The sequence below is a fragment of the Geotrypetes seraphini genome, chromosome 9 (genome assembly GCF_902459505.1).
Source record: "Geotrypetes seraphini chromosome 9, aGeoSer1.1, whole genome shotgun sequence".
NCBI lineage: Eukaryota > Metazoa > Chordata > Amphibia > Gymnophiona > Dermophiidae > Geotrypetes > Geotrypetes seraphini.
The window spans coordinates 146,548,037-146,571,656 of record NC_047092.1 but is presented as its reverse complement, the minus strand read 5'-3'; positions in this window follow the sequence as shown (position 1 = coordinate 146,571,656).

Here is a 23,620-nt window from a genome sequence, read left to right as displayed (position 1 = left end):
CCCAGATCTTGCTGCATCTTCGGTCTCGAAATCTCCAAACTGAAAGTTTGCACACCAGTTCTTCAGTGTGGAGTATGATGGGCATTTGTCACTTTCAATGTTTACTTCATACATTCATGGATGTCCTTTGGAGTTTTCTTCCTCAGGAATAGGAACTTCATGACGGCTCAGAATTCCACACTTGAAAATTCCATACTTTTCGTTGACATGTTTCAATCAATGATCTGAAACAATGTCAAAACATAGCACTATGATTCTGCAAACTGGCACTTTGCAAAATAAAATAACACCCTTTTCAGCTACAGTGGCAAAATAATGCTCAGAATTTAGAAAGTTGGATCGGCTGAGAACTTTCAATACTCTCCCATAATGATCACATCACTCCTGAAGAATGGCCTGGTATATGAGTACCAGCATCATTTTTGATAGAAAAATACACTGCCAATATCTATCTATGGCTCATTCTTTTTCAGTTGCAGCTCAAGGTTACATTCAGATATAGTACATCTTTAATAATATACACTGGCTTTGACAAAGCTGTGGTAAAGGTTTCTACCATGGGCCGACAAAGTAAATGCTCCGATGCTCAAAGAATTCCTATGAGCGTCAGAGCATTTACCTCACCGGCCCGCTGTAGAAACCTCTAACATGGCTTTGTAAAAAGAGCCCATAATGTTTTAACCATGCCTCTTTTCTGCATAATTCAATTTAGAAGTCTGTTAAAACCTTATCTTTTCAGATCACTCCCTCCATTCCCTCTCTCCATCCCTTAATTGCTTTTTCAATCAGGAGATTTTTAGTATCATATTGGTACGAACGTAGGGGGAGAGATTTGCAGTTGTTGCTTTTATACCGTACTTATATTTTAAGTTTTTTTAAATCTTTTTCCTATTTTTTTTATTTTAATTAGAATGTAGGGGTCCTTTTACAAAGACATGCTAACCGATTTAGCGCGTGCTAAATGCTAAGGCACCCATAGAATTCAATAGGTGCCACAGCATTTAGCGTACACTAATCGTTAGCGTGCGCTAAATTGATTAGCGCATGCTAAATCGGTTAGCGTGCCTTAGTAAAAGGACTCCCTAACTTTGTAATTTATTATTTTCTTTGTATTTTACTTTCCTATTGATTATGGAGTCCTTTTTTGTTTAATACTACGGGGTCCTTTTACAAAGCCGCAGTAGGGGTTTAACGCGCGGAATACCGCGTGTTAAACCACCTGCCGCGCTAGTCCCTAACACCTCCATGGACGGGGCGTTAGGTTTTCTGCTTGCCGTGGGGGTTAACACGTGATTAAATGTCTGGCGCGCTAACCCCGCTAGCGCGGCTTTGTAAAAAGACCCCTATGTAAACCACTATGATGATGTATCGAATAGCGGTCTATAAATACTAATAAATATAAATCTGCCTTGCTTCTTTAATGCTGTTTAAAAAAAAATATATATATATATATGTGCTTTTTGTAACTGTCTTCATCACACACAAATCTGGAAAGGCTTTTAGTCTCTTGCACAGATTTAATCTAAGTGCGGCAACTGGGCAGTTGTAATGGCTGCAGTGCACCACAGGGATATGATCGCCTTAAAATTCTGTCGTCGATGAAACAGCAGCAGTGGCATCGATTTTTCTGATTTTTAACAAAAGAAAGGGAACCTAATCAGTGACAGTGATACAAACACTGCAGCAGCAGTTCCAGTTTTAGAGTACGATACAGGGAAAAGATTTTTGTTTCATCTTATCTGGGGGTTGGGGGATCACCCCCTCCAATTTATGGCCCCAATATTACAAATACAGAAGGAAAGTCAACAGGGCTATTCCAACTGCAACTGGATTTGCCTCTTTTGACAACCGGGGTTCAATGGAATTAGGAACGGAGCTGAAAAAACTGCAGTGTTTGGAATGCTAAAGAGCTACAGTTTCTTGTTCCTGCAAACAATTTCACAGCATCTGAAGACATCCTTTGACAATGACAATACACTATGAAAAGTTACCCAGAACTTATACAGGGATTGCCTACAGAAGCCTACATCTTACTTGAAGTAGGTGGTGCTCATGAGAAAGGCGTCTACATATGTAAGAATTCAGTCCACAGTATTCACACTATCTATCCTGTGTAGGGTTACCAGACGTCCGGGAAAACCCAGACATGCCCTCTTTTTAGAGGACTGTTCGGGCTCATGGACAGACTTTCTAAAATCTGGCATTGGTCTGGGTTTTGGAAAGCCCCTACCAGTTCTGACCGCATCTAGAAGGACTCTGAGCATGTGCGGATGACATCACACACATCCGCACACGCTCCAGGCTAGAGAGTTGCATGGGGACAGAAATCAAACCCATCCCAGCCTATCCCTGCTAGGAGTCAAACCCATCCCCGCTAGAATCAAATCTGCCCTGCCCATCTCCGCTGGAATCAAATCCTTCTCCGCCAGTCCCTATAAACTTCAGAAGTAGTTATTTCATTTAATTATGCTACTGAATTAAAGGCTCTGGTAGAGACCCATTAACAAATAAGCAAAGATACTTTATTAATTTGGAAATATTAATTGGGAAGAATACATACTTTACATTAGAGTCTCTAATGTACATATAAAATATAAATACTGATGAGGAACCCCAAGCTGTCAGCTGAGGACTTCCTCTGCAGTTGGCCGGGGGTCCCTTTTGCCAAGCTTGACAGGCAGCAGCAGTGTCCTTGAGTCACAGATGCTGGCACCTCAGTGGCTCATAGTTGTTGCCAGCGACTGCTGCGCTTGGTGGAGGGGAGTTCTGGCTGTCTCTAGAGGAGGTCCTCTGCTGGCAGGGCTTGGGGATCCCCACCAGCACACAGCAAGGGTTAGCAAGTACTTTAACACTGTTGAAATAAAACCAGAAATGCATTTTCTTTTCTTTTGAACACAATACAAAAACATCTGCTATATACATCTCCCAAAGCTAACATATTTTAGTCAATAAATTCTGTTTTTTACCTTTGTTGTCTGGAAACTTATTTTTCCATCAAGTTGGTCCCAGTTTCTTTTTTCCGCTTTCCCATCTTCTGTTGCTGTCCATTGGTTCCTCCTACCAAGGTCCATCATTTATCCCTCTCTCATCCCCCGGAGCATGTGCAGCATCTTTTGCCCTTGCCCACCAGCCCCATGCCCAGCATTTCTCATGCTATCACCCCTCTCCAGGACCATGCCACATCTCTCCCTACATTCCTTTCACCACTATGTCCAACATTCCTCCCTCTTGCATCCATTTCAATCTGTCCCACTGTTCCCCTTCCACCACAACATTTATCCCTCTCATCTTTCTCTTCCCTATCATCTGTACCTCACTCCCTCCCTATGATAAAAATTCTCCTTTCTTCCATTCCCCATGTACACAACCATCTTTCTTTCCCTTTCACTGACACACTCACACCCAATTCTCCCTTTCTATTCCCTCCCCCACCTCAGCATTTCTTTCTCCCCTTTCCTCCATCCTGTCTCCCAAGTTCATGCCTTCTTTGTCCAGAAACACGTTCCCTCACTCCCTCCCCCCTTTTGTGTCCCGCGTTTGCCTCCCACGTTCGACCCCTTCTGTGTCCCACATTTGCCTCCCATGTTTGACCCCTTTTGTGTCCCGCATTTGCCTCCCACTTTCGCGTCCAGATAACAGCAGGGGTTGGAGGCAGCTTGAGCCAACAGGCTCATCTTCTTTTTTTACCTGCAGCATGCACATGTAGCCAACTGGAAGTCTTCCCCCGACATCAGAGCTGACATCTGAGGGAAGGCTTCGCGTCAGTCACGTGCAGAGATTGGTCTCCCAATATGCACCGCTGAAAAGCCCACTAGTTTCTCTTAATATTCCATAATCTGATAAAGTATTCCATTCCCCCATCTTTCTCCTCTCCAATATATATGGCAGCCCCCACCCTATCCGGATGAGAGGGTTAACTTCTCTCCTCTATCATGGGTGCACATGAAGTACAAACCAGCCAGCATTCAGACATTGCAGCGGACAGCCAATGCCCTGGGTAGTAACAGGCAATATTAGTAACGGATATTAGGTAGTCACTTGCCTCTCACCTCCTACTCTATGAACTCTCAAGAATTGTTGCAGAAAGAGTAATATTTCATTCCGCTGTTGCCCAAAGTGTTCTCCAACAGCTTATCCACGTTGGCAATCTATGTCAGACTAGCACTTCCTCTGCTCACTCTTTCTCCAGCGATGGCCGCACTAGGAGCAAGACTGTATGCTAAAAGTGCCCAACATGTGAGCTACTAGGTCCTACTTGCAGGTTGGTTGAACTGCTTCGGCAATTCTCAATGCCTGTTACTCCGCTACAGGAGCTTTTTTCCCCCTCAGGAGCTTGTTTCCCTCTGAGGAGCTTCTTTCACTTCTACGGCACGCCTTGAATAATGACCGTGCCAGGGAACAAACATTCAAAAAACTACTGCTCATCCAAAGCTCCTCCCCCAACACTTCCCATTGGACCCTGCTCCCCCTAATCCTTTCCTTGTGTCCCTGCCCTTCCTCCCTACTAACCTTCTCTCCTCTCTTGCCCTGTGTTTTCAATCCCGGCAAACCCCCCCCCCCCCTCTCTTTTTGTGGCAGGCCTCTACTAATCGCTCAGTCGGATATTTACCACAAGCAAGAATCTTAGCTTTCCTGATGATTGCAATCATATTTTTGGAGGAAACTAAATACTGAATGTAAATGCCACTGCACATCAGTAGAAAAGACATATCAATATTAGCACAGTCTGTAGCTCATAAAAAACAAATCAAGAGAAAGGTTCATAAAGTCAGGAAACTTTGCTTTCATCAATCAAATTTATAAGGGCAGGAGGAGAAGCTTCATATATATATTTATGTTTTAGGACCACCATAGCAACAAAGTGGGCCTTAAAACTCTTCTAATATATTTCTCCCTGTCTTTGGCAATAAGTCACCTTGTAGGCAATGATGATGGGTATAGTGTGTTTCTGGAAAGGTGCCATGTAGCAATGTTGGACAGCAAATTCTTGCTGTTGGCATGTAGTCACACATAATTGCAGCGCTCTCATGAAAATAACAGCAACATGGCTTTGAGTTTCTTTATGAAGTGATGACCATGGTACACATAAAATTGTTCTTTAGTATACAGTATACTAGCTGATTACCCGGCATTGCCTGGATATTTATTTATCCCAATCTTCCAGTATCGGATCGATTTTTACATGTCGCCCCCTTCCCACCCCAAAGTATTTTTCCCCAGATAGTAAGTCATATGTCTGTCCATGCGTTTCACAGTTATGCTGGAACATACATACTAGAGAATGACACGGTGACGGTTTACCCGCGGCCACCGCATTTAAGCCGCGGGTCACCGCCGAAAACGGGGAAGAAAACTAGCAGTCGCTGCGGTGACGGGGACAAGGCCATTCACCGACCGCGGAAACGGTGAACAGGTTTGTCCCCGCGGGCCAATGTACCCCCTTCTAGGAACCGCTATTTACCTGTGTTTCACCGTGCTCCTCATTTGTCAGATCAACCCTTCCTGCCAATCGCAGCAGAAGGGTACCCAACCCCTCCTGCCGGTCCTCCCAATGGCCTCCCCTAAGATCGCCGGCAGGAGGGTACCCAACCCCTCCTGCTGGACTCCCCCACAACGAACCCTCCCACCCCGGAACCCCCTTAGTCTTACTTTCCAAGTTGGACCGGACAGCTCCTCGCTCGTCTGGCCAGCAGGCCTGCCTCCGTCCAAATGAGGCGGGCCCGCCCCTCCCCTCCCCTGCCTCCCAATGGCCTCCCCTAAGATCGCCGGCAGGAGGGTACCCAACCCCTCCTGCTGGACCCCCCCCCCAACGAACCCTCCCACCCCGGAACCCCCTTAGTCTTACTTTCCAAGTTGGACCGGACAGCTCCTTGCTCGTCTGGCCAGCAGGCCTGCCTCCGTCCAAATGAGGCGGGCCCGCCCCTCCCCTCCCCTGCCTAACCCACAGGATCCTAGGGCCTGATTGGCCCAAGCACCTAAGGCCCCTCCTATAGCGGGAGTGGCTTTAGGTGCCTAGACCAATCAGGCCCTAGGATCCTGTGGGTTGGGCAGGGTAGGGGCGGGCCCGCCTCATTTGGACGGAGGCAAGCCTGCTGGCCATACGTGTGAGGAGCCGTCCGGTCCAACTTGGAAAGTAAGACTAAGGGGGTTCCGGGGTGGGAGGGTTCGTTGGGGGGGGGGTCCAGCAGGAGGGGTTGGGTACCCTCCTGCCGGCGATCTTAGGGGAGGCCATTGGGAGGACCGGCAGGAGGGGTTGGGTACCCTTCTGCTGCGATTGTCGGGAGGGCCGTTGGGGGGGTCTACAGGAGAGGTTGGGTGCCCTCCTGCCGTGATCGCTGGGGGGAGGGGAGACTTGCAGCCGTAGCCGCGGTCACTATGCTAATCACGGCAGCATTTAAAGTACATGTCGTGTTTGTTTTTGCATTGCTAGCCCCAGGGGTGGTGGAAGATTAGTGATTGAAAAACTGTATGAAAAATAACTATTTTAAATTTAGTGATCAAAATGTGTCAGTTTTGAGAATTTTTATTAATTAATTTTTTCTCTGCGTGTTTTGTTTTTGTATAGTTATTAACTAATATTTAACTAAGTTTTAAAGTTTTAAAGTTTTAAAGAATGTTTCCTTTATACGTAAATAAAGAAAAGTGAATGGGATTGCAGTGGCGGTGACGGGGCGGTGAATGGGGTGGCAGTGGCGGTGACGGGGCGGTGAAGAGGATGGTGAGACAGGGACGGGGCGGTGACGGGGATGGTGAGACGGGGACGGGGCGGTGACGGGGATGGTGAGACGGTGACGGGGACCAATTTTTTCACCGTGTCATTCTCTAATACATACATACATACACACAGATATATCCAATTTTATCTACTATAATAAAATGCTAAGCGCTCATGCGCACTCTTAACTGCGTGTTCTGTGATCCGTATGGCCGTGTCCGCCAAGAGTGCACATGCGTGCTTCGACCCCGCCCCCCCTCACTGGAAGGAAGGCAGTTTATCATCGTCGTCACCCCCTCCCCGCCGCACCTGAACCCCTGTTGAGCCTCCCATCCGCCTCTCCCACTTCACGGACAAAGTTTATTTTTAAATTCAAAGCCACCGCCGCGGCTCCTCTCTCACGGTCTTGCCGACTCAGGCTCCCTTACATGCAGGAAGGGAGAAGGGCTGCTGCTGGACAGGGGGAGAAGGGAAAGGGTGCTGCTGGACACGGGTGAGGTAATAGGAAAGAAGAAGGCCTACTGCTGGACAGGGGGAGCAGAGACAGAAAGGAAGAAAGAAAGACAAACAAACAGAAAGCAGCCAAGGAGAAAGAGAGAAAGAAAGACAGACACATACATCTATTCTAGCACCCGTTAATGTAACGGGCTTAAAGACTAGTATATATATATATAGATAGATAGATTTCAAAATAAAGATCAGTTTGCATCAGTAGGCTACAAGCCCTTTAACATATATCTTTACCACCAGATTCTATAAAAGGTGCACAAATTTCCGCTCACAAGATTTACACTATTCTGAGATGTGCACATAAGTAAATTGGCTAACGAGTCAATTAATGTGAGTAATTGGACACTAACAATTATTGGCGTTAATCAACAACAATTTGAATTTGTGTACTCATCCTGCTAAGCACTATTCCATAAACAGCGTGCAAATTTTTTTAGCATATAACTGAAAAGGGGCATGACCATGGAAGGGGGATCCGCCTCTAATTTACACATGAGGATCTATACCAGGTTTTAGTTGGCATAAATCCTTGTGCCTAAAGTGGGTCATGGATCCCAACTAGAGAATGACAGGGGGACGAGCGCCTGTGGTTATCCACGGGGTGGGGATGGGGTGGGGAAGGGAACAGAGCCCAAGGGGGTGGGGCGGGAACGAGGATAGAGTCCGCGGGGATGGGGCAGGGATGGAGATAGGGACAGAGCCCATGGGGACAGGGACAAACTTTGTCCCCATGTTATTCTCTATAAACTCAAGACTAGTATCAATATGTAAAAACTTATCATATCTTAGACAACTGGCAACTGAATTGGATTTAAATGAACTACTTTTAAATGACATCATTTGTATCTTGTCTGCTAATCAGATTCCTACCATCTGCCACGTCTTTCTATCATGTGCCCAGCTGCTCAAGCATCTTATTGTTACTGCAACAGATTCATCCATCGCTGCTGGCATCAAGGAGCATTTCCAACATTTAACAGACATTTATTTTCTGTCTATCCACTACACAGTTTAGGCTCTCTTCTATACCCATGTATGAATGGCAATCCAATTACCTTCTCAGATTACGTAAAAACATAGGCAACTGAATCTTTGGGAAGGTTGTACCAAAACCAGATCAAACTGGAAGGTTCTATTTGTGATGTATAAAAAGTTGTACAGAATATTGTCCATATTTAAATCTTTATATTAAAGTATAAAATCATAAGTATTTGAGGCTTGTGCAAATGAGGACACAGATGGCAGAGACGGGGTGGGAACAGGGACAGAGCTTGCAGGGACATGCAAAGACAGAGACAGGGCGTGGATGAGGACAGAGACAAACTTTGGCCCTGTGTCATTCTCTAATCCCAATGCCATGCACTATTCTATAAACAACATCCAACTTGGAATACCATTTATAGAATAACTCTCTGCACACATTTTTTGGGTGCCCAATTTGGACACCATTTACTGAATCTAATCCTTATAGAGTAACATGTAAAAAGCAATTCTAGCTTGTATGTGATGATATACAATATGTGCATAAAGGCCCTGATTCTATAAATGACACCTAACTCCTAGGTGACATTGAGTGCAATTATCAATCATCCTCTAAGAGATATTTATAGAATTCTACTTAGTGACACCTAAGTAGTCTTAGGCACACTCCCATTTGGGCCAGGGCTTTCTTGGCCTCAATGAGTGCCCCTCAGCTAGGCATTTACCAGCACTTAAGTCAGACCACTCTTAAAATCTACCCCAAATCTGCCCCTAACCACGCCTACTTGCTGATAGGTGCCTCGGTGTGGGTGGGCGCCTACCAGCTAATTAATTTTTTAATGGTTTTCTTGTTGTGTTTTAATGAGGCTTTCAATTATCAGTGCCACTTAAGCTAATGAAGTTAGATGCTTAGATTGGCTAGGCCTATCGATCTAGGCACCTAATTTTATGTGTCATTTTTGGGATCAAGGCCAAAATGTCTGTATAAAATTTGGTCAGGCATGAACGTACTTACAGTAGGAACACGAGCAAAGTTATAGTAGGAAATGCCGGGGGCAAAGTAGGTTAACAAAGTAATTTATACCTGTTGTCAAGAAGGAATTTATCCACTCCATCAGGGTAGGTACTATTGCTCAAATTTGTGCTAGTATTTTATAAAGATATATTTGTATATGGCTCAATAATTAAGATGAATTACATTCAGGTAGGTAGGTATTTCCTCGAGGCAATAGACAGGTGATTGGTCTAAGATCAAAAGCAGCAACTAAGCCCTTTGAACCTTTATCTCAGCCAATTGCTCCAACCATTAGGTTACTCCTTAACTCCATATATCAACTTCCTCAAACTCAGGCACTTTGCATTTTGACACACATCCATACCCCCACTTTACAGCATCCTATGAACATAGCCCCAAACTAAAGAGTTGCATTGGTGAATTGCAGTCAGCAGGTGAAGGGGGTGGAAGACATTCTGTTGCCCATTTTGAAGCCCTAGCTCATACTCTGCAGCCCTCTGCAGCCCAATTGGAAAATGCGTTGGATGACCACAGCACAGTACCTCCCCCTGCATAAGCCACATACCAAATACTGTAGTATTAATGCTGGCCTCCCAGCATTTCCCTGTATGGAGGAACAAGTGGGAAAAAAAAAGAAAGTTGGGGAGAGGACTAGGGCTGTGGCACAACTGGATGCCCTATTACTACTGGATCGGTAGCATGGAATGTTGCTACTCTTTGGGTTTATGCCAGGTACTAGTGACCTGGATTGGCCACTGTGAGGATGGGCTACTGGGCTAGATGGACTATTGGTCTGACCCAGAATGCCTATTCTTTTCCTCAATAATTGCTTATGTTCTTACGTTAGCCAAGTATAGGACAATTAAGCCATTGTAACATCACTGATGAGGCTGACTATGAGGCACTGTGGAATGAGGCATTATGACATCACAATCTCAGCTCTGGAATGTTGCTCTCATTGGGGTTCTAGAATCTTGCTATTCTTTGAGATGCTGCAATGTTTCTACTCTTTGGGTTTTGGCCAGGGACTAGCAACCTGGATGGGCCACCACGAGGACATGTTACTGGGCTTGATTGACAATTGGTCTGACCCAGTAAGGCTATTCTTATGTTCTTATGTACTGACAAGTACTCCCCATGTGGGAAGCATGAGGGAATGCAGCTAACCACCCATTTTCCAGAAAAAAAAAAGTTTTTTCTTGAGATCCTTCTTGTATGTCAACAACTTGTCAGATGGGAGATGCCATAATTCCATGGAGATCATTTAACTTTCAATCTAGTTCTTAGACAAAAGGAAACTATCCTGTGAGGAGTAAAGAGAGTTGCAAGAAGCAGTGCACATAATACACTTCTAGACTGCAATTCATTCATAGTCAGAAAAGTAAATGTGCATTTTTTTTTTTCTTTTGGCAAATTCACATTCAAATAAGAAAAAATTACTCTAACTGAATTCAAATATTTTAATAGGTTCATGAACTGAGAGAAAATACTGAGTTTTCAGTATTGCATATCCTGAAGATCAGTATTCGATAGAGACCATGTTGTTATGCATGAGTGAATTTCATCATGCAAGAATATATATATAAGAAGTTTTTAATATCCTTTCTCAGACTATATCCGTGAATGTTTATTATTCACACATCTTGACTTTAGTTTTGATATAAATGAGCAAATAGCTCCAGCTGGGAATCACTGTGGCCTTTTTATTATAAATGCACCAGCTGTTCACATCCTCCTGCAGACTGCTTTCTTCATATGGTTTCAGCTTTTCAGATTGGAGAAAGGCATGCCGCCCAATATTCTAGCATAACTTTTATGAACTGCCAGCTGCTGCAGCCAATATATACCTGGATATTCAGCAATAATATCCAAATAGTCACAGATGGATATTGAATATCTGGGTGAAGGACAAAATTCTATACATGGCGTTGAAAAATTGGAACCCAAAAAAGTGAGCGCTAAGAGCTGTTTTATAAACAGTGCTCCAAGTAGGGTGCCATTTATAGAAAAGCACTTACTCCTCTCCCCCCCCCCCCCCCTTTAACAAAACCGTAGCGCGGTTTTTAGCGCCAGCTGGGGCGGTAACAGCTCCAATGCCCATAGAATTCCTATGAGCATCGGAGTTGTTACCGCCTCTGCCGTTGCTGAAAACCGCACTATGGTTTTGTAAAAGGGGGCGGGGGGGGTGGAGTTAATCCAGGAATCTGTGACTAACTTTTAAATATGAAGATTTATACGAACTGAAACTGGGTGCAAATCCCTTTGCCTAATTTAGGCACAGATTGGACATATGCCCTAACAGCATGCACAAATTCCTGGAATTCCATGACCCTTCTATAGCCACGTCCTTTTTTCAGATCCATGCACCTGTGTTTGCATGTGTAGCTTTATAGAATATGCCTAACAAGAAGCATGTGTAAATTCTAATGGCTGCCAATTATTGAATCCAAGGGATAATTTGTTTATTCAATTTTCTATATTGTTCTCCTAAGGGAACTCAGAACAGTTTACATGAATTTATTCAATTATGCAAGCATTTTTCCCTGTCTGTTCTGGTGGGCTCACAATCTATCTAATGCACCAGGGGCAATAGGGGGATTAAGTGACGTGCCCAGGGTCACAAGGAGTAGGATGGGTTTGAGCCCACGACCTCAAGGGTGCTGAGGCTATAGCTTTAACCACTGCACTACATTCTCTGGGCAGGATATATCCTAAATGGCCAGATGCTAGGACAAAATACGTCACGATGAGCATTTTGGAAAGCAGGTGAAGGTAGATTTTAGAAAGGACATACACATTGAAACTGAGGTTCCTGGGCAGGCATGTCTCATGCTTCACTGAAATTTTAGAACAGGATTTGCTGAGGTATGGCCTGCATGTTGAGTCGCCCCTTTAGCTTTCCATTAATTCATGATTATACAGGTCCCCTTGGGTCTATTTGCCTTTGCTTCAAAATCTTGACAGGTTCATCCCCAACCTATCTCTCTCACCAATACGAATTCGCAGGTACAACCAATACACGCAGTACCTACTTTTCGCTTTTCCATCCCTAAAGGGCTGTACCTACAAGAGATACCTCGATAGAGCATTATCATTCCAAGCAGGCAAATGGAACAGATGTTTAAACAACTTTATCTCAAACACACTTTCGTACCAAATGTTTAGGAAGTCAATCAAAACTTATCTCTTTAACAAATTTCTCTGATCCCAGTTCAAACTTGATGTACTTCCAAAACACTTCCAGATAAACTTGACTAAACTTAACATGCCAATGCAATTTCGAAAGTTCTCTGTAATGTGACTGTCTGTATACAGTCTCTTCCCCTGTAAACCGCTTAGAACTGTTTGTGGTATGGCGGTATATAAAAATAAAGTTATTATTATTATTACGCATGTTCTCTGTATGCTCCACTCACTTGGTGCCTCCTTATTGTAGTTCATGACTCACTTTGAGCTTTCTCGATAGTTCACACTGATCCAGATGGTTTGTCTGTTTAACATTGATGATATTATGTTATATAAATCATGTTTTATTCATTATTTTATTCTTTTATTTTGTAATTGTCCCACACGTTTTTATCAGACAGTTTTGTTTTATCTGCTTTGAATATGCATTATAAGTTTTTAATGTGTATGCCTTATGTTTATTGGTGAAAGCTTTAAACTCCCGATGAAAATACACCCCAGTGTCTAAGCTATTGAAAGAAAAAATCTTAATAATAAAGATGGTAATAATAATGATGAAGGGACTTCAGTACGGGCTCAGTCGGCCCTTCAGTTAACATTTAGCCCCAGGCAGATGTTCATTGTTGCCTCACACCAGATCAAAAAAGTCTAAATAAACACTGCCTTGTACATCATAATGTCCCTAGAAAATTTTTTTCAGAATAATTAATCATACCAATAAATGCAAAAATGCTGAATGTAATTTCAAACAGGAGTAAAAAGACTGAGAAGCGCTTCAAACCCCACAGAATAGCAAACTTCAAAAACAGTCAATGTAGTGAAGAATTGGAACATGCAAACATCAGTGCATAAACTTGACCCGAAAGTGCTAAGGTGTAATTCAACTTAGCTGAGTGGTGAGAGTGGCGAAATGAGCCTGCTGGGACTCAACTATTAATAAAATATCCTATGATACTCTGAAAACACAATTCTAGCTCTTGGTCCAGTCCCTAGTCCTAGGTCTTCTAGACTGCTGCAACATACTCTATCTCCCCTGCCCCACAACCATGATAAAACAACTACAAATAGTTCAAAACATTGCACTAAGACTTATCTATTCCATGAGGAAACACGATCACATCACGGTGGCATACCTCGATTCACACTGGCTTCTAATACAAGCAAGAGTAAAATTCAAATTCTACTGCCTACTATTTAAAACCATAAATGAAGATAGCCCAACCTACCAAAACAACCACCTAATCCAAACTATCTCAACCAGACACAGGAGAACTCACATACCGTTCATGCATCCCCCAATCAGAGGCATCAAACGAAAAAAAACTGTACGATGGCCTTCTAGCCAAACAAGCAGCAAATCTAGACTACCAACTCTCCAATTTACTGATAACGACTCCAGACTACAAATTGTTCAGAAAAGAAATCAAAACCATCCTATTCAAGAAATTCTTGAAGACAAACTAACACCGCAAGACTCATCCCAATTCTCTGAAGGAACTCGCTCCACTCTTCAATTCCTATGGAAATGGCCAGATAACTTATTTTGTAATCCGCCTTGAACCGCAAGGTATTGGCGGAATAGAAATTACTAATGTAATGTAATGTAATGTAATTCTGTAATATACATATTCTTTGTATGCTGAAGAGCCAATTCATTTATCCAATTTCTACAACACATTTGTTCCTCTGTTTAGTTTTAAGAGTGCAATACAGGGATCATAAATGATGCACTTAATTTATTTTTCTGCTTGATTGATGAATGTCTGTTTGACTAGAGGCTGTGTTTTACTCACAAGGAACTGCTTTATACTGCATTCAACCATTTAGCAACACAAGCATGATGCATTCATGGGCAGAAATAAATATTGAGCAGCACAAAATAAATTGTTGGTACTATTTTAAAAATGGCATTTAGTATACTACTTTACTACCAGAAATAAAATTTAAAAAAATGTCCTGGCATGCACACGAAGGGTAAAGAAAAGCAAATTAACTGACCTTTTTGGATTGTACTAAGAAGAAACAAAGAATAGAAACAGGTGACTGCAAAGTGGTGTGCAAAATTAATCAACTACAAGAACATTTCAAATTGCTTTCATGATTATAGGCCCCTTTATGATTATAGACCCCTTTTACAAAACCATGGTAGTGATGTACCAAAGTCCATTCAATTCCTATGGGCTTTGGTGCATTTACCATGACAGCATTGGTACCGTGGCTTTGTAAAAGGAGCTCTATGACAGCTATTGAATGAAGAATAAGAAGTATCCAAAGTTGATGTGGTATTTCAACTTTTGTTTGCAAACAAATCTTTCGAGGTATATTTGTCAAATACAGTCCCACTGATCAATATCAATCTTGACAAACTTCACACACTGTGTTGAGTATGGCAGTTGGAATTCACTTATATTTTACTGAAAATGAGCCTCAGAAACACTGGTAAGTCCTCACCAGCACTCACCAAGCCTAGTTCAGCCACACAGGCAAAGGCACATCAATCATAGGCTCCTCATGCAACTGAGAACTGCCACAGTAAAAAACTCAAACTTGAGAAAAACCTGTGCCGGCTTCAGTTGCAGAGCAAAAAGTCACAATGCACATCAACACAAAGCAGTGTGGAAAAACGTGGTCACACAAACAACACAAAAGCCACAAAAATAAAAAACAAAAAATTCAACACAGTCAAGCCAAGTACTTAGCTGGCAATAGTTGGAGCACGCTATCATCGCCCGGGCTCCCCCTTAAGATGAAGGGAGCCAACGGCGCTCAGCCGTTCGGCGCGCGACGAAGGCGAGCGGCAAAGGCCTTTGCGAAGGAGCCTTGAGAAGGAGACCAGGCAGCCCAGCAGCAAACCTAAGTTTCAAATTCTTTTTAAATTTTCAAATTTTTTTTTTTCTTCTTTCTTTTAAAAAAACCTAACTAAAAAAAAAAAAAAAGTACTTTCTCCTCTTCTCATTCTTCTCTTATATTCTCTTATACTCTCATACTATCTCTCATACTCTTACATTTACTCTCTCTCATTTACTCTCTCTTACAATTACTCTCTCTCATTTTGTTATGGCAGGGCGGACAAGGAGTGTGAAGCCTACAAGCAAGAGTGGCAACCCCTGCCCTGAGGTGATCCGGGAGTTGAACTCAGCCTACGCGCAGACAGAGGAGAACACAGCCCCGGGAATGGACGTCTCCGTGCAGACCGAGGCCATCCCACAGCAGTACATTATGGCCTCTACACAGACGGAGGAGGTCGATCAGAGGGATGAAGACATCATGCAGGAACTAAGAAACCTCAGGGAGGAGGTGAAACGTCTGAGAGGCATTAGAGAGGATGAGGCCTACATCGATGGGATAGTGCAGGAACTATCTCAAGTCACAGAACGGACCCGTGATGGATCTCTCATGATGACTCCAGGGCCGCTGACAAAGAAACCAACTGTTGCAGTTCAGGAGATGGATGGAGACACTGACTCCTGGCAGTTAGTGACCTCCTCCACAGGTAAACGTAGGAGACCCCCACCCCAATTTACAATATACTCACCTTCTCTCTCTTTCTCTCAACAGGGCAGCTCCACATCAACTCCACAGCTGAGCCTAAAGAACAGATTCCAGGTCTTGCAGGAAGAGACTACCGACGGGGAGATGGACCAGGATCAACGCATATCTCCATCTCCAGGGACGATGGATCGACACCCCCAAAAGAAGCGTAGAGTAATAACCATTGGGGACTCCATGTTGAGAGGCACTGAGGGACCAATATGCAGACCGGATATGCAGTCGAGGGAGGTCTGCTGTCTACCCGGAGCCAGAATAAAAGATGTGACCACCTGTCTCGATAGACTTCTCAGGTCCCAGGACCACTTCCCCATGCTGCTCATCCACGTCGGAACGAATGACACTGCCAAGAACACCCTGGAGGACATAGCTAGAGACTTCGGAGCTCTGGGAAAGAGGCTGAAGCAGACAGGAGCACAGGTAGTGTTCTCTTCCATTCTTCCTGTTAGGGGCAGAGGAAGGGACAGGGACGAACGCATCCTGAAGACGAATGAGTGGCTACAACGATGGTGCCAGGAGATGAACTTCGGATTCCTGAATCACGGAGAGACACTGCAGGGACTACAGGGACCAGACGGACTCCACCTGACCAACAGAGGTAAGAATGTCTTCGGACACAGACTAGCCCGCCTACTTCGAAGGGCTTTAAACTAGGTAAGTCGGGGGTGGGTACCCACTTTTACACCGGAGCAGTAAGTAACTATCCTGATGTGGAGAACCAACACTACGCTTCTAAGTCTGAGGTAAGTACCCTTATTGCAAAAGAATCGCTAGGAGACACCTTGACTCAAATGGGGGGCTCACTACAGGAGGTTAGTAAACAGAAAGAGTGGAGAGCTATGTATGTTAACGCACACAGCCTAGGGAATAAATTTCTACAACTAGAAACAGAAATAGTTAATGCAGATCTAGACATAGTAGCAATATCCGAAACATGGTTCACAGACTCTCATGGGTGGGATATAACTATACCAGGGTACAACCTGATTCGACAAGACAGAGAGGGTAAGTTAGGAGGTGGGGTAGCACTATACATCAAAGAAAACATTAAGACAACCAGGATCACGGATGTCAAGTATACTGGGGAATCTATCTGGGTAAACCTGGCCAGAGGCGGAGATAAATGCCTGTACCTTGGTGTGATATACAGACCTCCAAGACAATCGGAGGACAAGGACGCAGAACTAATTGAAGACATTGAGAATATCACCTTACGGGGGGAGGCTGTACTATTAGGAGACTTCAACATGCCTGATGTAGACTGGAACACACTATCAGCGACAACTTGTCATAGCAGGAGGATATTAACGTCCATGAAGGGAGTACGGCTCAAACAAATGGTACTAGAGCCCACTAGGGCCCAGGCCATCCTGGACCTGGTACTTACGAACGGGGAAAGCGTCTCAGAGGTCTCGGTGGGAGAGACGCTAGCCACCAGTGACCATAACACGGTATGGTTTAACCTTAAGAAAGGCTTCCCTAGATCACAAACAAAAACAAGGGTACTCAATTTCCGGGGCACTGACTTCGCACGCATGGGAGATTTCGTCTATCAGACGCTGCAGGTTCAAGAAGTAACTACTAATGTGGAGGCTATGTGGTCAACCTTGAAATCGATCCTTCATGAGGCAACTATCCGCTACATAAAATCGGTAACCAAACAACAAAGAAAAAAGAAACCCCAATGGTTCACAGATGAGGTATCGTGCCTCGTCAAGGAGAAGAAAAGAGCATTTCTCTCATACAAACGCACGGGGGAAAAAGAAGCAAACATTGAATACAGGAAAAAGTCTGCAGCGGTCAAAACAGCAGTCAGGGAGGCCAAAATTCGTATGGAAGAAACTCTAGCAAAGAACATCAAGAAAGGGGACAAATCCTTCTTCAGATACATTAGCGACAGGAAAAAGAACGCAAACGGGATAGTACGCCTTAGAACACCAGACGGGAATTATGTAGAAACAGACTCCGATAAAGCCAAACTACTGAATGATTACTTCTGTTCAGTCTTTACCTGCGAAGCACCAGGGCACGGGCCTCGGCTAGCAGCAAAGCAAAGCATGGAAGACCCATTTCAGAAGTTTGAGTTCACACCAGCTGATGTTTACAAAGAACTGTCAAGACTCAAGGTGAACAAAGCCATGGGACCGGACAATCTGCACCCAAGCGTGCTCAGAGAGCTATGCGATGTTTTGGCGGAACCATTAGCAATACTCTTCAATCTCTCCCTAAATACGGGGAGAGTCCCCCTGGACTGGAAAACTGCCAACGTGGTTCCTCTGCACAAAAAGGGTTGCAGAGCGGAGGCCGCAAATTACAGACCAGTAAGTCTCACATCAATAGTGTGTAAACTCATGGAAACTCTACTTAAAGAGAAATTAGACACGATATTGGATGAGGGGAATCTGAGGGATCCCTGTCAACATGGATTCACTAGGGGCAGGTCATGCCAGTCCAATCTCATCAGCTTCTTTGATTGGGTGACAGGAAAGCTGGACTCGGGAGAGTCTCTGGACATAGTATACTTGGATTTCAGTAAAGCTTTTGACAGTGTCCCACACCGTAGACTATTAAACAAGATGAAATCGATGGGGTTAGGTGAGAAACTAACGGCGTGGGTCAACGATTGGCTGAGTGGAAGACTTCAGAAAGTGGTGGTCAATGGCACCCTCTCTGAGACATCGGAGGTGACTAGCGGTGTGCCTCAGGGCTCAGTCCTGGGACCATCCCTTTTTAACATATTCATAAGGGACTTGACCCGAGGGCTTCAGGGTAAAGTAGCGCTGTTCGCCGACGACGCCAAACTGAGTAATATAGTGGGTGGAAGCAATCCCACGGATGGTATGACGCAGGATCTGATCAAGTTGGAAAAATGGTCCACAACATGGCAGCTGGGCTTCAACGCTAAGAAGTGTAAGGTCATGCATCTCGGCAGCAGAAATCCATGCAGAACTTACACCTTGAATGGAGAAACACTAGCTAGGACTTCAGAGGAACGGGACTTGGGAGCGATCATCAGTGCAGACATGAAGGCTGCCAAACAAGTGGAGAAGGCCTCATCCAAGGCGAGGCAAATGATGGGATGTATCAATAGAAGCTTCGTCAGCCGCAAACCTGAAGTCATAATGCCACTGTATAGAACCATGGTGAGACCTCATCTAGAGTACTGTGTGCAATTCTGGAGGCCACATTACCGTAAAGATGTGCTTCGAGCTGAGTCGGTCCAGCGAATGGCCACTAGGAAGGTCTCTGGACTCAAGGGTCTCTCATACGAGGAAAGACTGGGCAAATTGCAGCTGTACTCTCTAGAGGAGCGCAGGGAAAGGGGTGACATGATTGAGACTTTTAAGTACGTCACAGGTCGTGTCGAGGTAGAAAACGATATATTCCTTCCCAAGGGACCCTCGGTCACAAGGGGGCACCCGCACAAACTCAGGGGAGGGAAATTTAGAGGTGACATCAGGAAGTATTTCTTCACAGAAAGAGTGGTAGATCACTGGAACAAACTTCCGACGCAGGTAATCAAGGCCACAAGCATGCTCGACTTTAAGAATAAATGGGACATCCACGTGGGATCCCTACGTGGGTCGAGCAGCACTCAGACTTAATGGGGTGGGTCAGTAGAGTGGGCAGACTTGATGGGCTGTAGCCCTTTTCTGCCGTCACCTTTCTATGTTTCTATGTTTCTATATTTTCCTTCCAAAAGTAGAAATCATGGAAAGGAGATGACATTAATGGGGGAGGAGTTATTAATGTGGGCCTCCATTAAAATGTGCTATTTTACTTTTAACTCCAGTTATTTGTAATGGGAGGGCATAGTTATCAACGTAGATTATCATTAAGACGTTAGCCCTCATTGATAACTTTCCCCCTAAGATGTGTTTTTTTTAGGTTCAAGTTTATTTCACTTGATTTAACCGCTTAAGGAAATCCTTCAAATTGGAGTACAATAACAACATAAAACACAGGATGTGCATTGTCCGAAAGGAACTCCAGCAGAGCAATAGAACAGAGAGAAGAAAAGATACTATTTACCTGACATGTCTCCAGGTCACTAAGGTGGGAAGTTATCAAGGTGATGTAAAAAGCAAACTTTTACCACACTTTGGTTTACCAGGAAATCGCCAACCTGCGGTATCTCAATACTGCAGGTTGCTGACTGCCATGGTAAATGAATAAATTCTGCTTACAAGCCACCTCACAAGTAATGTTAGTAAATCAACTCTGCAGCGTTGGGGGGGGGGGACAGATTAGCTGCTCTGGGCCCCACAGCTCTAGGGGAACCTCGCAAACTGGGCATCTTGTCTCCTTCTCACTGCCACAATCCATCTCCCTTCTGTTAAAGAAGACCAAAAGGGCTCCAAACATTTGGAAGTTGGAGGCCTTTTACAGAGTTCATGTCAGTGACATCCATTCGTTCCATCTTCAGCTGGTGAAGCCTCAATGTACGCCATTCTGAGACTGTGGTAGGGGCCAACCAGTGAAGCAATATCAGTATCTTGACAAGCAAGAGGGCACGTCACATAAAACTCCTCAGGCCAGTAGGGATTGGAGGTGTCAATAGCAAGAGTGAAAAAAGAATCCTGGGATGGGGAGTGTACCTAGTCTTCCATAGAATAGAGATATGAGCATGTAAGAGCTTCCAAAAGCTTAAGGTCTTTGGGCAAGAATAAAACATATGCCCAATGTCGCATTCGTCTGATGACATTTGGGACAACAAGAATCTGGCTGCAGCATAGCCTGGTGGGTTCTGTACAGAGTGATGTAGAGATGCAGTATCAACTTATATTGTAATTCAAACAAAGGAACTGAGGTCCAACATTGTGATGCAGCTTTAAGGGCAGCTTATAGCAGAATATCTGAAACTGGAGTACCTAGATCTGCCAACCACCATTCCCCCAAAGAAGCAATGTCAATGCTGCGTGATGATAAACATTTAGAAGATTGCTGTATAAAGCATGTTCTCCTGGATGTCCAAGAGTGTCGATTATATCATCCCTAAAACATCTGTTAGATGTCTCATATGTTTCAATTATGCAAACTTTTATGGTCTTAGGGCAAGTAAAAAAAAATAATGTATCTGATTTTTCATATCTATGTGTATTACCCCCTCAAAGATGGGAAATACACAAAAATATTTTAGACCGGCCCAAATCAGTCCCTCTCCAAGCCCTAATTGTGCTTCTTAGAAACTTCTGCGTAGAGTACTGGAAAACCCAGTGGCACTAACATATGACACTGTGCTATTTGGCACTTTTATGAGAGCTAAAAGTCAAATATCATCTCACAACAACAAACTCCTCTTTATTATGACAGGGGTTGCCATACAGCTTATTTTAAGGAATTGGAAAAACTGGGATCGATTAAACTATACCTTTTGGTGGGAGTCTCTGTGTCACATCTTTAAAATGGAACATATTATGGCTATACAATGGGGGCATTATAAGAAGTTTCTGGATATTTGGGAGCCATTGACAAAATATTGCAAAGCGTGATTGTTGGTTCTGCCCCTTGATCATGCACGTCCAGGGTGGGTGGGAGGGGGGTTGGAAAATATTTTTAATCTTTAATTTGAGTGCAATTTTTGAATATGAAGATGGGGGGGTGATATACATATTTGTTATAGATTACAATTTTGATTGAAGTTAGGTGCTATTATAGTGTAATATGATTGTAAAGTATGTTGCACTTGTTTTTGGCTTCAAAATGAATAAAGATATTTTTTTATATAAAAAGAAACCTCTGCATAGTTTCGATCCCCAAGTACAAAATTGCCACCTGCAAATTTGAAAAGTCATCACTTCATATATTTAAACATCTTTCATTATATATTTTGTGGTCTCTATTTGTTTCAGTTTGACAAAACTGCTAGTGCTTTAGTCATAATTTGCAACACCAGAGCATTACAATGCATAATTAAACTTGTTTTTTTGAAAACTGCATGAGTGAATCAAAACGATACACAGGCCAGAATTCAAAGTAGACAGGAGTACTTTGTATATTTCTGTGATATTAAACTATGGATGAATATGAATTGTACAAGGGCATTTTTCTTCCTATTATTCTGTTTAAATGTTGCTCAGCTCTGGCAAGCAAAATATTGTTTATGCAAGTTTTACGAGGGGCTGCTGAAAAGTTCTCAGCCCAACCAACAAAGTTGGGGCAATTTCCATTGAGGGCTAAACCTTAGGACCAAATTCTATAAATGGTGTACCGATTATAGGAGGTGGTAGGCATCCTACTGCTGTCTAACCAACCAATCTAAACACACATTAAAAAAAAAAAAAAACCACCCCGAAGCAGGCCGCCTACACTGAAGGAATCTGTTGCAGTTGAGGGAGACACATAGGGATGCTTATGCTCGACCAAGGCTGGGCGTGGGTGTGGTTTCACCCAGAAGTGGCCTTGGGCGAGCTTAAGCAGCCCTAGGTGTCTCCCTAGGGCCATGATAGGTGCCTGAAATGTAAGCCATTGAATTGTTGGTCTACATTTTAATTAGACGTGGCTGCTAAACTGATCACTATAAGGAAATCTCCCTGCCATGGCAGGGAACCTGCCCTAACCCCACAAAGTTGGCCAACGAGAGGGATGCCCACGAGAGGGATGCCCACCAATTCCTGAAGCATCACACCCCTGAAGCATCCTCCAGCAGGAGGAGTGCCCAATTCCTTCTGCCGCCACCCCTTGAAGCATCACCCCCCCCCCCACACACACACACACACACACACACACAAAGCATCCCCGTCTACCCGGTGATCCACCCCTCCAGGGCCCCCCACCCACCTTGAGACCCCATCCAGTATCCCCTAACAGGAAGACCATCTCCCACTGCCCGCCCCCATGTACCTTTTAAAATGAAGGTTTGGCCAGAGGGAGGCATATTCCCTCAGGCCGGCAGGCCCACCACTGCAAAATGGCGGGCCTTCTCTTTCCCAGTGCATTCTGGCATGACTTAGGCCTAATGGGGTGGGGTTGGGTAGAACTTGCTGAAACTGGGGGCAGAACCATGGGTCCGGATTTTACAGGAGTAAAATCTGGTAACCTTAGTAAAAGAGAAAGTAATTTTCAGACTGTATCCTGTATAACTCCTAGAAATAAAAGAATGCATTTACAACATTTAGTGGAATCCAACTCATAGAAAAGACCTATTTCGATTTTTGTTACAGCTGGAATATGATGAGAACCAATCACAATTTCAACCGATAACAATCTTCATATAGTTGCAATTAATTCTGCCCCAGAAAAAAAAGAACAATGGTAAAAATAAAAAAATAATATATTGCACTTCCCTAAACTTTAAACAGTCAATGTTGTGTTATATAATGTTTACCGATTTTTGAAAGGATAGGGTCAAAGAGAACAGCAATTTGAACTGAATCAAAGAAGATACTGGTCACTATAATGAAGTTGTTGCAGGCTCCAGAGGCCTTGCCCTTGGTATGGAAATCAGTAATGCACTGGTTGCCTGGTGCAGATGTGGTTGCTATGGGAATGCAATCAGGCAACTATTCCATCTGCTGAAAAAGGGCCAGCTTGGAAATTCCCTTCATAGGTTTGAAACAGAAATGAAGTAAACAAATGACTCATCTGATTGTGAAGAAAGATTTGAAGAAGCTGCTCATCAGACTTGCTTGCAAAAAATAATAGCCATTCTTTGTTTTGGGGGA